Here is a 13,645-nt window from a genome sequence, read left to right on the forward strand (position 1 = left end):
TACAAAGAAGAAAAGGTATGCTAATTTTTAAAAGAAACAAAACATTATAAACTTCTTAAATTCTGGAACTTGGGAGACTGAAAGTGTGGGTGGCTAGATGTTTTGTTCATTAAATTATTGTTACAGATACTTTCAAATGTTCATTTGAACTTTAAGCAAAATGTTTGGTGTATATGATCATGCAGCTAAAATAAAAATTGATCATTATATTTTTCTTATTTTGAAATTTGTTCTTTTGTATTTACTTCAACAAGCATAAAAGAACGACTTATTCCATTTTTAATTAGAATTCTTTAAAATTAGAGAGGATAGATGTGTCTGTCTTCCTAAATAAGTGTTTCTCAAAATGAATGTTACCACAACCTAGGTCCTAGAGGATGCTGAGATGATACAGTGGTCGGCAATCTTTTTTTCAACTGAGCCAAATCTCGCCAAAACCACGATTGAAATTTATTTTGAGAGCCACACAGGGCGCGCACTGACAGGCTAGGAGCAGAGTCCTGACTTTTAGAGCGACTGCCCGGCACACAGAAGAGCCAAATTAAAAAGAGGCACATGTGGCTCGCAAGCCGACCCCTAATCTAGGAGATGGTAATGGTTGAGATGCAATTGGGTATCACTTTCTGTTTCTCAAAGAAGACTGACTTTCCAGGAGAGCACTTTTTGTTTTGTTTTCTGAACAGGGGACAAAGGGAAAAATAAGTTTGGTAACTTCTGCTCTAAATGAACCAGTTACTTCTAAATGATTGCATAACTGCTTAAGTGGCCCAATAAATTTCGGATATTGTTCATTTGGGGTATAGTCCCATGTAAAAGAATCCATGAACCACTGTTAATCTTTCAGTTAGTCTATACCAAAAAGTATTAGTAACTAGAGAAACAAAGTACATTCAAATTATATCATGTCAGGGGATTTCTGATTACTAACTAAAGTTATTTGTTTTATAAATATGCCATTCTAAAAATTAATAGCAAGGGATGATTACATGAAATGCCACCATTTTAATTATGAATTGATTGTGGTCTCCTAGAAGCTCAACTTTGGCACATCTCTAATATACTAAAAATAAACTTTCTGTGTGTAATTTCAAGTTGTTTATTTAGAAGATAGACGTTTTAAATATGCATTTATGTGCTCTCATTACTAGAGAGGTATCTACTAAACCTCTTTCATAAATCAACATGGCTATTAGTTGGTTTTTATCATAACATGTTTTAGAAAGCAAAGTTGAAAATAAATAGATCTTAAGGATGTGGAGAAAGCATTTTTTTTGCCCTAGGAGACGGGGAGTTTAGTTGATATTTTTAGACTCCTGTCATGTGTTCTGCAAAATTTTCTAAGAAACATTTTCTACACAATCAAGAATAATTTGATTCACCACTCTTTTCTATTCTTTACAAGCATTTTTAGGGACCTCTATGAAAGTGTTGCTTACTAGAGTGATCAAAATGTAAGCACTTTTTTGGCATTTCCTAAGACTAGGAGTATTTAAGGAAATAAGGACTTTTTCTTGGTATTGAGTATCTATTAATACTAGATCTAAAATCTACTTTCCTGTCTGTATCTCAAATGTTCCATTACCTACAGAGCTCAAAACCAGTTGTTGAGGTTGAATTTTGTAATGAGATAAATTTTTTTTAATACTCATTGCTGCCATATTGCAGATTTCAAAATGTAGAAGTCCTCATTTTTGTTGTTGTTTTTGTTGTTGTTATTGTTGTTGTTGTTTTTGGGGTCATTTCCGGAAGCACTCAGGGGTTACTCCTATTCCCGGAAGCACTCAGGGGTTACTCCTAGTTCCACGCTCAGAAATCGCTCCTAGCAGGCTCAGGGGACCATATGGTATGCCGGGATTTGAACCAATGACCTTCTGCATGAAAGGCAAACACCTTACCTCCATGCTATCTCTCCGGCCCCAAAGTTCTCAATTTTTTTAAGTTTATGGGCCAGGAGCCAGAGAAATCTTACAGAGGGTAGGACCCTTCCCTGACTGTTGTCAATGGGCAATTATTATTCCCCTACTATATTTCTTTATATTCTGCATAGGAGAGATCATTCTGTGTATGACTCATGTTAATAGAATGGTTCGGGTAACTTTCATGTTATTGACATATTATGTATCTCTACTTAAACATACCCATAACAGAAGAAAAACTATAATTTCAACAATAGAATATGCCAATGATGTTTCATATAGCTCCTTGGCATACATGGTTCCCATATGTATCCACAATCAAAGTAAACATTCCTGACTTTCTGCCTGAAAGCATTTTTTCCAGTAGAAACATACATAAAGCAGGTCATAAACAGGCCAGAGATAATGTTCTAGGAATACATTCAAACCAATGATAATTGGGAGTGTGTGGATAGACACTATGACTTCTTACCCAAACATGGAAACATTCTGAGGTAAATATTCTTCATCATCTCCCAAACAAGGGTCACAGAAATATTGCAAGCTATTTATCCATAGAAAAAACTGTTCATTGATAAATACTATATGAGTTATTTTCTTTTGTCTCTATTACAGCCCTATATCCTGGTTCTGGTACCACCTCCTTTGTTATGTCTTTTACAATTCTTATCTGAGGGTTTGCTTCAAATTATTGCTCTGTGACTTTTTCTGTGTAACCTGAAATAACAACTAGATGCCACTCATTTACTAAAAAATGAAAATAGAGTACATATTAACTAATGCATTGAATAGTTCCAAATCAATAATTATTTTGTGAACCAGTGTTTTCAAAAATATCCAATGAATAATTATGCCTGATTAACTTATGTTGAAGAAGAAAAAGTTTTTTAGGTACAGTTATAGTGGAAACTGTTTTCAGAAGTCCATAATGTCAAGGAAAAGGTCAGCCTAGCATGCAACAGAAGCAAGCATGCTAGTTTCTGAGTGAAATTTCCAATCCAAATTGAAATAATAATGATTAAAAAAATTAGGGTTACAAACTGGAGTGTTCTTTTCAAAATGGTCTATACAAATAATAAATAAACTTGGCATGGGTTAAGTCACAAAAGAACTGTTGGTCAAACATTTTTCTCTCAGGGGGCCAAAAAGAACAATCACCAGTTTCTTCTACAAATTGATTTATTTTTAAAATATGCCTCTCAATCAATCACACTTACCTTCATTTTATCTTTATTTGTATAGCAGATTTCATCTACAAAAATTATGAAAGCAGTATGTTTGGTTCCATGTACTCTAACAAAACTGTGGACCTACCAAGGCAAATGTATATTCCTTTTTCATATTGTGTCCAATACCCATCATGAACAACTTTGTGACTATGCATCTCACAGTAATTCAATTAAAATTATATATAAAAAGTATATTATTTTCATAATTGTAAAGCTTTATATTTACCTTAATGAATTTAACAGGTGGAAGTGAACTTCAATAGTGAAGTGTACTTTACTTTTATAACTTATCCAGAGGTGAAAGGACTTTTGCTTGGTTATCTATTTTGGGGGTGCTTACCCTTAGAATTAACCAAGTGTTGAGGAAGCAAAAAATTACCTGGAAAGGCCAGGTATTGGTGTTCTAACTAAAAGTACAGGAAAAATATTAATTAACAACCAGTGTCAACCATAAGACACATAAGGAGTCTTTGGAAGATACCAACTTTCAGCCATCATTTTTTCCTTGTATCTCCTATTGATGTCAAATCTGCACCAAATTTGAAGTTTTATGATCAAAATATATGATTTAATTATTGTAGACCTCTAGAATACAATTGAAGTGAAAATATTAAGCACAAGACATATAGTAATTAATGGAATAATGTATAGAAGCATATTTTGTTAGTTATCAAATACTACCAGTACTTGAAATTTCACTTAGTTTTGCCGTATTAGTGATAATACAAAGCATAAAAATACATTTTGAAAATATTTGACAAGTATCCTGTGAATGGTTTTAAATACTGATATAAACAACCAAATGGAGTCAGCCCATTTCTGTACATAATAAAAGTAAAAGAGAGAGAATCTGATAGCAGTGTCAAGATGAGATCCATATTTCAGTGCTTATGATAGCAGAATTGAGAAAGTGTATAGAGGACTATTTTGAAGAAGAAATGATTCACTTGATATCTTTAGATAAGAGCTAACCAAGTGAAAAATGTTTTCTATGGAAGAGTTGTCTGTTCTAAACAATAGCTGATTCATGGTCCTACTCTGAATATGAAATAATCAAGGATTTGATTATATCATTTCTTTCCTGACTCATGCATAATAGAATGTAATATCAGTAAGGATCAGGATTTTTGCCTATTCTGTACATTCCAGACCAACATTCTTTTTTTTTTTTTTTTTTTTTGGTTTTCAGGCCACACCCGGTGACGCTCAGGGGTTATTCCTGGCTATGCGCTCAGAAATCATTCCTGGTTTGTCGGACCATATGGGACTCGGGGATAGAACTGTGGTCTGTGGTCCGTCCTAAGCCAGTGCATGCAAGGCAAACTCCCTACAGCTTGTGCCACTACTCCGGTCCCAACACACCAGCATTCTTTAACAATTCTACACCTGAAGAATAACCCTTGTCCTGCATACTTGTCCATATGTGAGCAGCTGTGATCAAAGTGGAAGATCAAAAAGTTTTTAAATTTCCAACATCTTCAGACTAGCCCCAATATACAGAGTAGTGGTTTAAAACCACTGCTCTACCGAATCCTCTGTGTTTAGATGATCCTCATTGAATACAAAATAATCAATAAATTGTTAATTGGGTGAATTGGGTACATACCTGTATGAATACATTAAATAATAAGTGAATGAAAGAAAAAGTATTCCAAGAAATGGGAATAATGTTCAAAATGACTCTATTTCTGGAGAGGGAGACAGAGTAATGACACAGCTTGTTCCATAGATGTAGAAGAGAATTAAATAAGTTTTAAGCTCGAATAAAAGGATACTCTATTGAATAGGAGAAAATATTTACACAAAATACATTGGACATAGGGTTAATATCAAGATTTATAATTGTCTTTACAGAATTCAAGGGTCCAAAATCTAAAAGCCCCATTTAGTAAAGGGTGAGTAAATGAACAAGAACTTCCCCATAGAAGACATACAGTTGGCCAACAAAAATGTATAAGCATATAAAAATATTTATATACATATTAAAAAGGCCTCATAGTCACTCATGATTATGAAAGTTCAAACTTAAACAATGAGATATCATTGCATGCTGGTGGAAAGGCACATAGAAAATATGGATATAACTAGTATTGACAAACTTGTGGTTAAAAGAAACTCTCATCCACTATTGGTAAGAATGTCATCTGATACAGCCTTTATGGACATCTATCCAAAAAATAGAAACCTAACTACCAGATGATCCAGTGACTCAATTTTCAACATCTAATTTCAAAACACAAAGACATCAATTCAAAAGGATATATGACATCTGTGTTTGTCACCAATATTGGTACAATAGCCAATATTTGGAAACAACAACCAATGCCCATCTACAGATGAATAAATTGAGAAGTTTCAGTACATATATACATAATGCAATATAATGCAGCTCTAAAAATAGAATGAAATATATGCAATTCAGCAACATTGAAGGAACTAGAAGATATGCTGAGAGAAGTCAGTCATGAAAAGGGAAAATGATACAGTATTATGTTTCAATGTGGGATTTAAAAACACACAGCAAGGTTGCAATAAAGCTCCAAAAACAACATAATAGAATTCATCCACACAATTGCGTTGGTAAGGGAACTTGGGAGAAAAGAGTCTTTGTTCTCTGGGGAGGTGGTACACTGGAGATGAATGTGGTGTTAGAATAATGTGAAAGAGAGATCATTATTATTGCAAACCACAGAAACTCAATTAGTTATAAAATAAATAAAAACTTAAAATTGTGTTTCATTGAAAAAAGAATGAAATTTCTTTATATATCTTAGATAATAATTACGTGTTATCTATATGATGTGTGAATATTTTCTTTCATTCAAAATAATGCCTTTTTGCACAAACAGCAGTTTACTGTTGTTGGGAAAACATTCAATACACTCCTATGTGTTGTTTTTGTGTTTATTTTCCTTGTCCATGGAGCAGAATCACTGAAAACACTGCTGAAGATTATCTCATGAATAAAGCCAATATCATGAAGTGTTCTACCTATGATTCCTTCTTTGGTTTTCCAAAATTTTAATTCATCTTGAATTACAAATTGTGCATGCTGTGACATAAATCTCAATATCAAAACATCAAACAATTTTATCAGAAAATAGGGCAAAGGGCTTTGCCTTTCCAAAGAATATATATAGGTAAAATACACATGAAGATAAAACTGGTCATCATAACTTTTTATCGGGGAAATGAAGATCATGATTAGATCATGCTTATGATAATGATAGTTATAGAAAAAATACCCCAAACCAATAATACTTGTAGGATGCAGAAACAGAGTAACCCTAATTTACTGCTGGTGGAGATTTAAACTGGTTCATCCCCTATGAAAAGTAGCATAAGGATACCTCTAAATACTAACAATAGAACTACTTAGAAATTCCAATCTCAGATTCCTCTCCCAACAACACAAAAATACTGTTAAAAATACATGCTCACCTATGTTCATTGCAACTTTATTTACAATCGCCAAGATCTAAAAACAACTCGAGTGATCATTGGCTGATAAGTTAGATGATGTAGTGGTGTAATATACGTGTGTGTGTGTGTGTGTGTGTGTGTTGTGTGTATCAGTGAGATAATACATAAGGGATCAAATCTTGTTTTTTCGGTGAAACTGGAAGGAGTCATGTTAAGTGAAATAAGTCAGGAGAAAGAAAATTTACCAATACTGGGTAATCTCACTCAATTGTAGCATGAAAATAAACAAAGCAATGAATAGACAATGTCCAATGAGAACAACCCTTGGACTCTGACCACATAATTGGGATACCGAGGTAAAAGGAAGTAGGTTGAAAGAATCCAGTGAAATGTGGTAGAGATTTATTAGCACCTAGGTGGTGAGTGTGGTGTGGCAATGCTCTACCCCTAAACTATATAAACAGTTTAAATTTCCAAATCAATATTACTTCAATAAAAATAACTTTTAAAGAACTAAAAATATTAGAGTAGCAGAGAGAAGCAAATGGGGTAAAATCTAAGATAAAGATGCAGTGAGAGGTTTTTAGTAAGCAACAAAACTGAGGGAATCTATATTCTTAAAGTACTAAGAAGCCATTAGAAGCTTTCAAGTTCATTCTAAATGGATTAGAGAAACCAGGACTGCTGCCATGACCTTAGAAGCACACAAGCATTAGAGACGCCCATCTTATTTCTCATATTTGCACTTCTTATTGAATTGCCCTTTGGCTTTTCTCTCAATCTTAAAAGATGTTCTCATGTTAAACCATGTTGAGTTTATGGGGGGAGTGAAAAAGGATCTCTGGTTTTTGTGCAGAACCTAAAGGTTCTGTTTAACTACATTATCTCAGTTTTTTCAAGGAACAAATCCTCCTCTAGGTTTAACTAATGCCTTATGCATTGTCTCAAGTCAGGATTTCTTTCTTCCTAGACAACTCAACTGTTCATATCTTCTAGATTACTTTCCAAGACAGTCCTAGGTAAACCCCAGTCCCAACCTGATAAAAGAAAGTTGTTTTTTGTTTGTTTGTGTGTTTGTTTTGTTATTTTGTTTTCTTAGAAAGGACAAGAAGCCCATCATCTTTTCTAGCTGCTAGAACTAATAAAAACCTTTTCTTTGCCCACATCAACCCTTGTCTCTTGAGTGACTGGTCTTTGAGCAGCAAAACTTGAATTCAGTAACAATCTTACTTAAGTTTTTAAGATATAACAAAATTTATTCATAAATAAAATCCAAATATTCTAGTCACACATAATCTCCTGATGGTTAAGTGTCATCTTTTTGATCAAAAGTGGTTCTAATCACATTTCTGAGCTGGTCCCTCTCTTGGTTTATAATTTTTAGGCACTTGAGCAACTATCAAATTTAAGGAGTTAAATATTTATGCTGTTATGCCAAGAAGAATTATAGTATAATTTTAAAGTTTATTATATATATTCTGTGATATAAGGTAAGAGAAAACTTTTATATTAGCCACTAAAGTTTTTCCTACATAATATAAAAATTATTTGGGAAATTTGAAGTACTTGCTTGAAGATTTAGTTGTAATTTGCTTTTCAAAAACCTTCTATGATAATTTTAAATATCAAATATATAATACTTTAAAACAAAATAATTATACATTAAACAAAAAATCTTAATAAATGTAACATAAATAATTACATAAATAATTAGTGACATGCAAATCGGATATATTTAAAAGGTTAAGTAGCTAATTAAGGTGTCAGAACATATAAAAGGTCCCAAGTTAGTTTTTAATTATTTTTATATATAAACAACAAAGTTGTTCCTAATTGAGTTTCAGTCATACAATTTCTCACCACCAATGTTCCCAGTTTCCTTCCTCCACTCCCCTAACGTGTTTCTATGATAGATATATTTTGTGATAGATATATTTCTTCTCTCTCTTTGCCTTTTTTCCTTTTAGGCACTGTGCTTTGTAATATTGTTACTGAAAAGGTATCATGCATAGCACTTTACCTCCTTTCATCACCCCGTACTTGCCCAGAATAATCATTTCATTTCCAACTATCATTGCCAACATGGTCTTGTCTCTAACCTAACTGCACTCTTCCTTTATGTGTACTGCTCCTACTTGCCCTCATCTCATTTTTATATCTTACAAGTAAGTGTAATCATTTTTTCTTTCCCTCTCCCTCTCATTTGCTCAGTATAACACTCTCCATATCAATACATGTATAAACACATTTTATGACTTTATTTTTACGAAAAGTATTCCATTCTGGAAATGTACCACAGTTTCTTTATCCACTCATCTGTTCTTGGGCACTTGAGTGTTTCCTGATTCTGGCTTTCTGAATAATGAATAGTGATTCAGTGACCACAGGAGTTCAAATGTCTTTCCTGCATTGTGCTTTGGAGCCCTTAGTATATATTCCCAAGAGTTCTATTGCTGGAAGTTGAAGCCTATGGTATGATTTTCTCTGTTTCCCCATAGCAAGACCATATGTAACTTTAACGTCCCCTATACTGCTGGACCTAAGCAGTGCCATATCAAGAGACCCTAGCACTGAACTGGCCCAGATGACCAAACACTACTGAGTATGACCCCAAAGCCAGCCAAGAACTCCAAGAAATAACTAATCTATATGTACTTTTCGTTATTATAAAGTAAAAATGAATTTAAATACATCTTAAAATATAATTCAAAATTATTATTAATTAAGAGAGTAAACAATAAGTAGTTTGAAATACTTTTGCTCATATACAGTAATTTATAGGTATCTTTGGATACCTATAAAGTTTTTCAAATTATTACTATGGACTTGCTATTACTTTTGAATATTTCTGACTATGGCCTACCATTTGAAATACATTTTACTTCACATAATGTACACTGTACAAATGCACCAATATATAGATAGGCTTAATTAAGATATTTATAAAGCAATAATACCCTTTTATAAAGCATGCTAATGTTTTCTATACACTAATGCTTCTAATGCTATGCAATTTCTAATATATTCTATATACCATCTAATGCTTCAAATGCAAATAATTCCTATACACTATCTTACTATAATGAATATATATCTCTTACTATATATATCTTACTATAATAAATAAATATTAAATATATGATACTAAATTTATTTAACTAATAGCCTAATATATTTGCAACACACTGTAAAACCACCCTATAGAATAATCAGTGCTATCTGCAAAGAAAGTTTTGTGGAAAATATACAATCTCCAAAATAAACTCTTGAAAGAACATTAAAATATATTTGTTTGGTGCTCGCTTCGGCAGCACATATACTAAAATTGGAAAGATACAGAGAAGATTAGCATGGCCCCTGTGCAAGAATGACATGCAAATTCGTGAAGTGCTCCATATTTAAAAAATAATATATATGTATATATATTTGTTTGAGTTCCTTATTTCCTGCTTGAGGCTGCAAAGGAAGACCCCCTAGTGAACTTAATCCCATCAAAATAGGCTATCCCCAGCCACAAGGGTGGTGTCAGACACCTGCTGTGTACTTATAAAGGTCTTCTACCATCCTGTATATTTGACTTCCTGATTTCCTGTTTGAGGCTTCAGAAGACCTCAGGGAACTGAATACTAGCAAGGTAAGCTGTCTCCACTCACAAGAGTGGTGCCAGACTCCTATCATGGGCTATAAAGGTCTTCTGCATTTCTCCATACTTGACTTCCTGATTTCCTGTTTGAAGCTGCAGAGGAAGACCTCTGGAAACTTAATCCCAGTAAGGTAGGCTGTGACCATCCACAAAGGTTGGTGCCAGAGGAGCAATCCACTTCTCTTCACAGCAGCGCTCATGTTCTAGCTAATGAACTCCACCATTACATGTATAAAAAAAAACAAAAACCACACTATAAGTGAGACAATGGTGAAACAATGCAGGCCAACTCCATGCATAAAGAAAGAGGATGGCAGCTCTGATGACCAAAAATGGCTAACCACTTAGTTAGCCTCTCAGATACATAGTTTAGAGAAGAAATATGGAGGATGTTCATAGCACTCAAAGAAAGCATATATAGAGCTGAATAGACCACAATGATAGAAATCTGAAAACTCCAAACAGAAAAAAACAAGTCTGAAAAACTCAGTAGAGGAAAAGAAAACCTCAATGGAAAGCCTCTTCAACAGAGTAACAGCAGCTGAAGACAGAATCAGTGAGCTGGAAGATGAGATACATAACAACTCCATACAACTGAAGAGATTGGAAAAGAGCCTTAAATCTAATGATCAGACAATGGAAAAAATACTCAAAGAATGTGAACAGATGAAAACAGAAGTCTTCGATAAAACAATGTGAGAATCACTGGAGTCACAGAGACATAGGAAACATAGGTCCCCAGGAAGAATCAATAGTCAGGGACATCATTATAGACCTAAATACTGCATGCAACAAAATTCTGCATACATACCTGAAGAGTAGCAGATAGAAGAGACCCAAAGAAAAGCACTCCAAGATACATCCTAGTCACAAGATGAATCCAAGCAGCAAGATATAAAAGGGAAACTACATTCAAAGGAGCATCCTTAGGATTTACAGAAGACCTGTCACAAGATACCTACAAGGCCAAAAGCAGTGGTGGGACATACTGACAAAACTCAACAAAATTAATGCTTCTCCTAGAACACTGCATCTAGCCAGACTCACTCCCAGGTTTGAAAGAAGAATACATAGCAACACAGATAAAAAATCGTTCAGAAATTTTGCAGACTTAAAAACCAGCCTTAAAAGAAAAACCGAAAGGTCTATTTTAAGACATGAAAAACAAACAGACACACCAAACTTCTACACAAAGGAGACACTAAATCCCAATACAATTATCTCTCTCAATGTCAATGGACTAAGTGCACCAGCTAAGGAACACAGAGTGACAAAATAGATCAAAATGTTGAATCCAACACTCTGTGGCCTAAAAGAAACACATCTGAATAGTCAGAACAAATATAGACTTAAAATCAAAGGTTGGAGGAAAAATCATCCAAGCAAAAAACTCCCTTGGAAAAGCTGGAGAGGCCGTATTGGTATTTGATGACTTAAACTTTAGACTCTGAAAAGCTATAAGGGACAATGATAGAGATTTTGTACTAATTAAAGGATATGTACAACTGTAAGAAATCACACTCCAAAACAAATACATGGCCAATGATGGACCAGCAAATTATTTAATACAATTGTTGATATATTTGAAAGAATACATAATTGGCAACTTAATGATAGTGGGATCACTCAACACCACCCTGTCAACCCTTAACAGGTCAACCAGCCTGAAACCCAACAAGAATATATTAGCTCTGAATAGAGTAATGGAAGAAAGTGGACTAGTAGATACATATAGATCACTCCATCCACAGAAAACTGGATACACATTTTTCTCCAATGCATATGGGACATTCTCCAGAATAGACCACATGTTGGCCCATATTACATATCTCCATAAAGTCAAGAGGATAGAAATCTTAAGGAAAACCTTCTCACATCACAGTGCACTTAAATTAGAAGTGAACTACAAAAGAACACAGAAGAAAATCTTCAATAAATGAAAATTTAGCAGCTCACTATTGAACAACCAGTAGATCAAGGATAAAATCAAAGTGGAAATCAAAACATTTCTGGAAATAAACAATAACAATCAGTGCTGGAGGGGGTGTGGATAGAAAGGAACTCTTATTCACTGCTAGTGGGAATGTTGTCTTGTCCAGCCTTTGTGGAAAACAATATGGAGATTCTACAAAAGACTGGAAATTGAGCTCCCATATTATCTAGCTATATCTCTTCTAGGAATATGCTTTAGGAAACAAAATCACAATACAAAAAAGTCTTCGTCACACCTATATTTATTACAGTGCTATTTACGATAGCCAGACTCTGGAGACAACCAAGATGCACTTCAACAGATGAATGGCTAAAGAAACTATGGTACATATACACAATAGACTATTATGCAGCTGTCAGTAGAGATATAGTCATGAAATTTTTCTATACATGGATGTACATGGAATCTATTATGCTGAGTGAAATAAGTCAGAGGGAGTGAGATAGACACAGAATACTTTCACTCATGTATGGGTTTTAAGAAAAACAAAAGACATTATTGTAATAATTCCCAGAGAACAGAGATGAAGGCTGCTAGGACTGGCTCTTGATGTGACGTTCACCACATAGAGTGGTGAGTTTAGAGATGATTACACTAACTATCGTGACAATGTTAATGAGTGAGAGAAGTAGAATGCCTCTCTCAAATATAGACAGGGGTTGGGGAAGGAGTCAGATGGGGGCACTGGTGGTGGGAAGATTGCACTGGTTAAGGGGGTGTTCTTTTTATGACTGAAACCCAACTACAATCAGGTATGTAATCATGATACTTAAATAAATAAAATAAAATCTATTTGTTTTATTTTTCCAATGTGTAAATACTAAAGTAGGTACTATTTAATTTGGTATAATTTACATTGACACTTAAAAATATTTTCTCTTCAATCACTCCATTTTTGAGTTTTTCATTATTTGAAATAAGGATGTTTTAAAGGACTTTCTTTTTAAACTTATGTTTGCAATCATATAAGATTTTGTTTATCTAGACTACAATAATCTTTTGCGTCTCTATTAAAATTCTAATTAGATAAGTTTAATTAGGGGGGGAAGAATACTTAATGATACTTAGGGGTTACCCATAGCTGTGTGGTCAGGAATTAATCTTGGTAATGCTAGGGAAACTGTATGAAATGCCAGGGATTATATCCACGTCAGCTGCTTGCAAAGGAAGTACTTGCTGTACTATAACTCTGGCCTAATTTTATTTCTTTAAAAGCAAGTAATCATAAAATCTTTAATATTAATTTTAAGTCTGCATATCAGACAGCATATGTTACATGTGTCTTTCTGTGTATCTATGGTTACTGTGATTTTCTTCTGCACTATTTTATAAAATTATTGAAAAAATTTAAATAGAAATGTATAAAGATGACTGATGGAAGGAGTTGCTACAAATGAACAGTAATTAATATTACTAATGCTTCTGACCCAGTAGGACTTAT

The 13,645-nt window shown here is 33.8% G+C and overlaps 1 non-coding gene across 1 annotated transcript; it reads left to right on the forward strand.

Annotated features, from left to right (window-relative positions):
* The first annotated feature begins 9,863 nt into the window (after positions 1-9,863).
* LOC126000206 (U6 spliceosomal RNA) lies at positions 9,864-9,970 on the forward strand. The gene has a single exon (XR_007492565.1). It is a non-coding gene; the product is annotated as a U6 spliceosomal RNA (small nuclear RNA).
* The last annotated feature ends 3,675 nt before the right edge of the window (positions 9,971-13,645 follow it).

The sequence above is a fragment of the Suncus etruscus genome, chromosome X (genome assembly GCF_024139225.1).
Source record: "Suncus etruscus isolate mSunEtr1 chromosome X, mSunEtr1.pri.cur, whole genome shotgun sequence".
Classification (NCBI taxonomy): Eukaryota; Metazoa; Chordata; class Mammalia; order Eulipotyphla; family Soricidae; genus Suncus; species Suncus etruscus.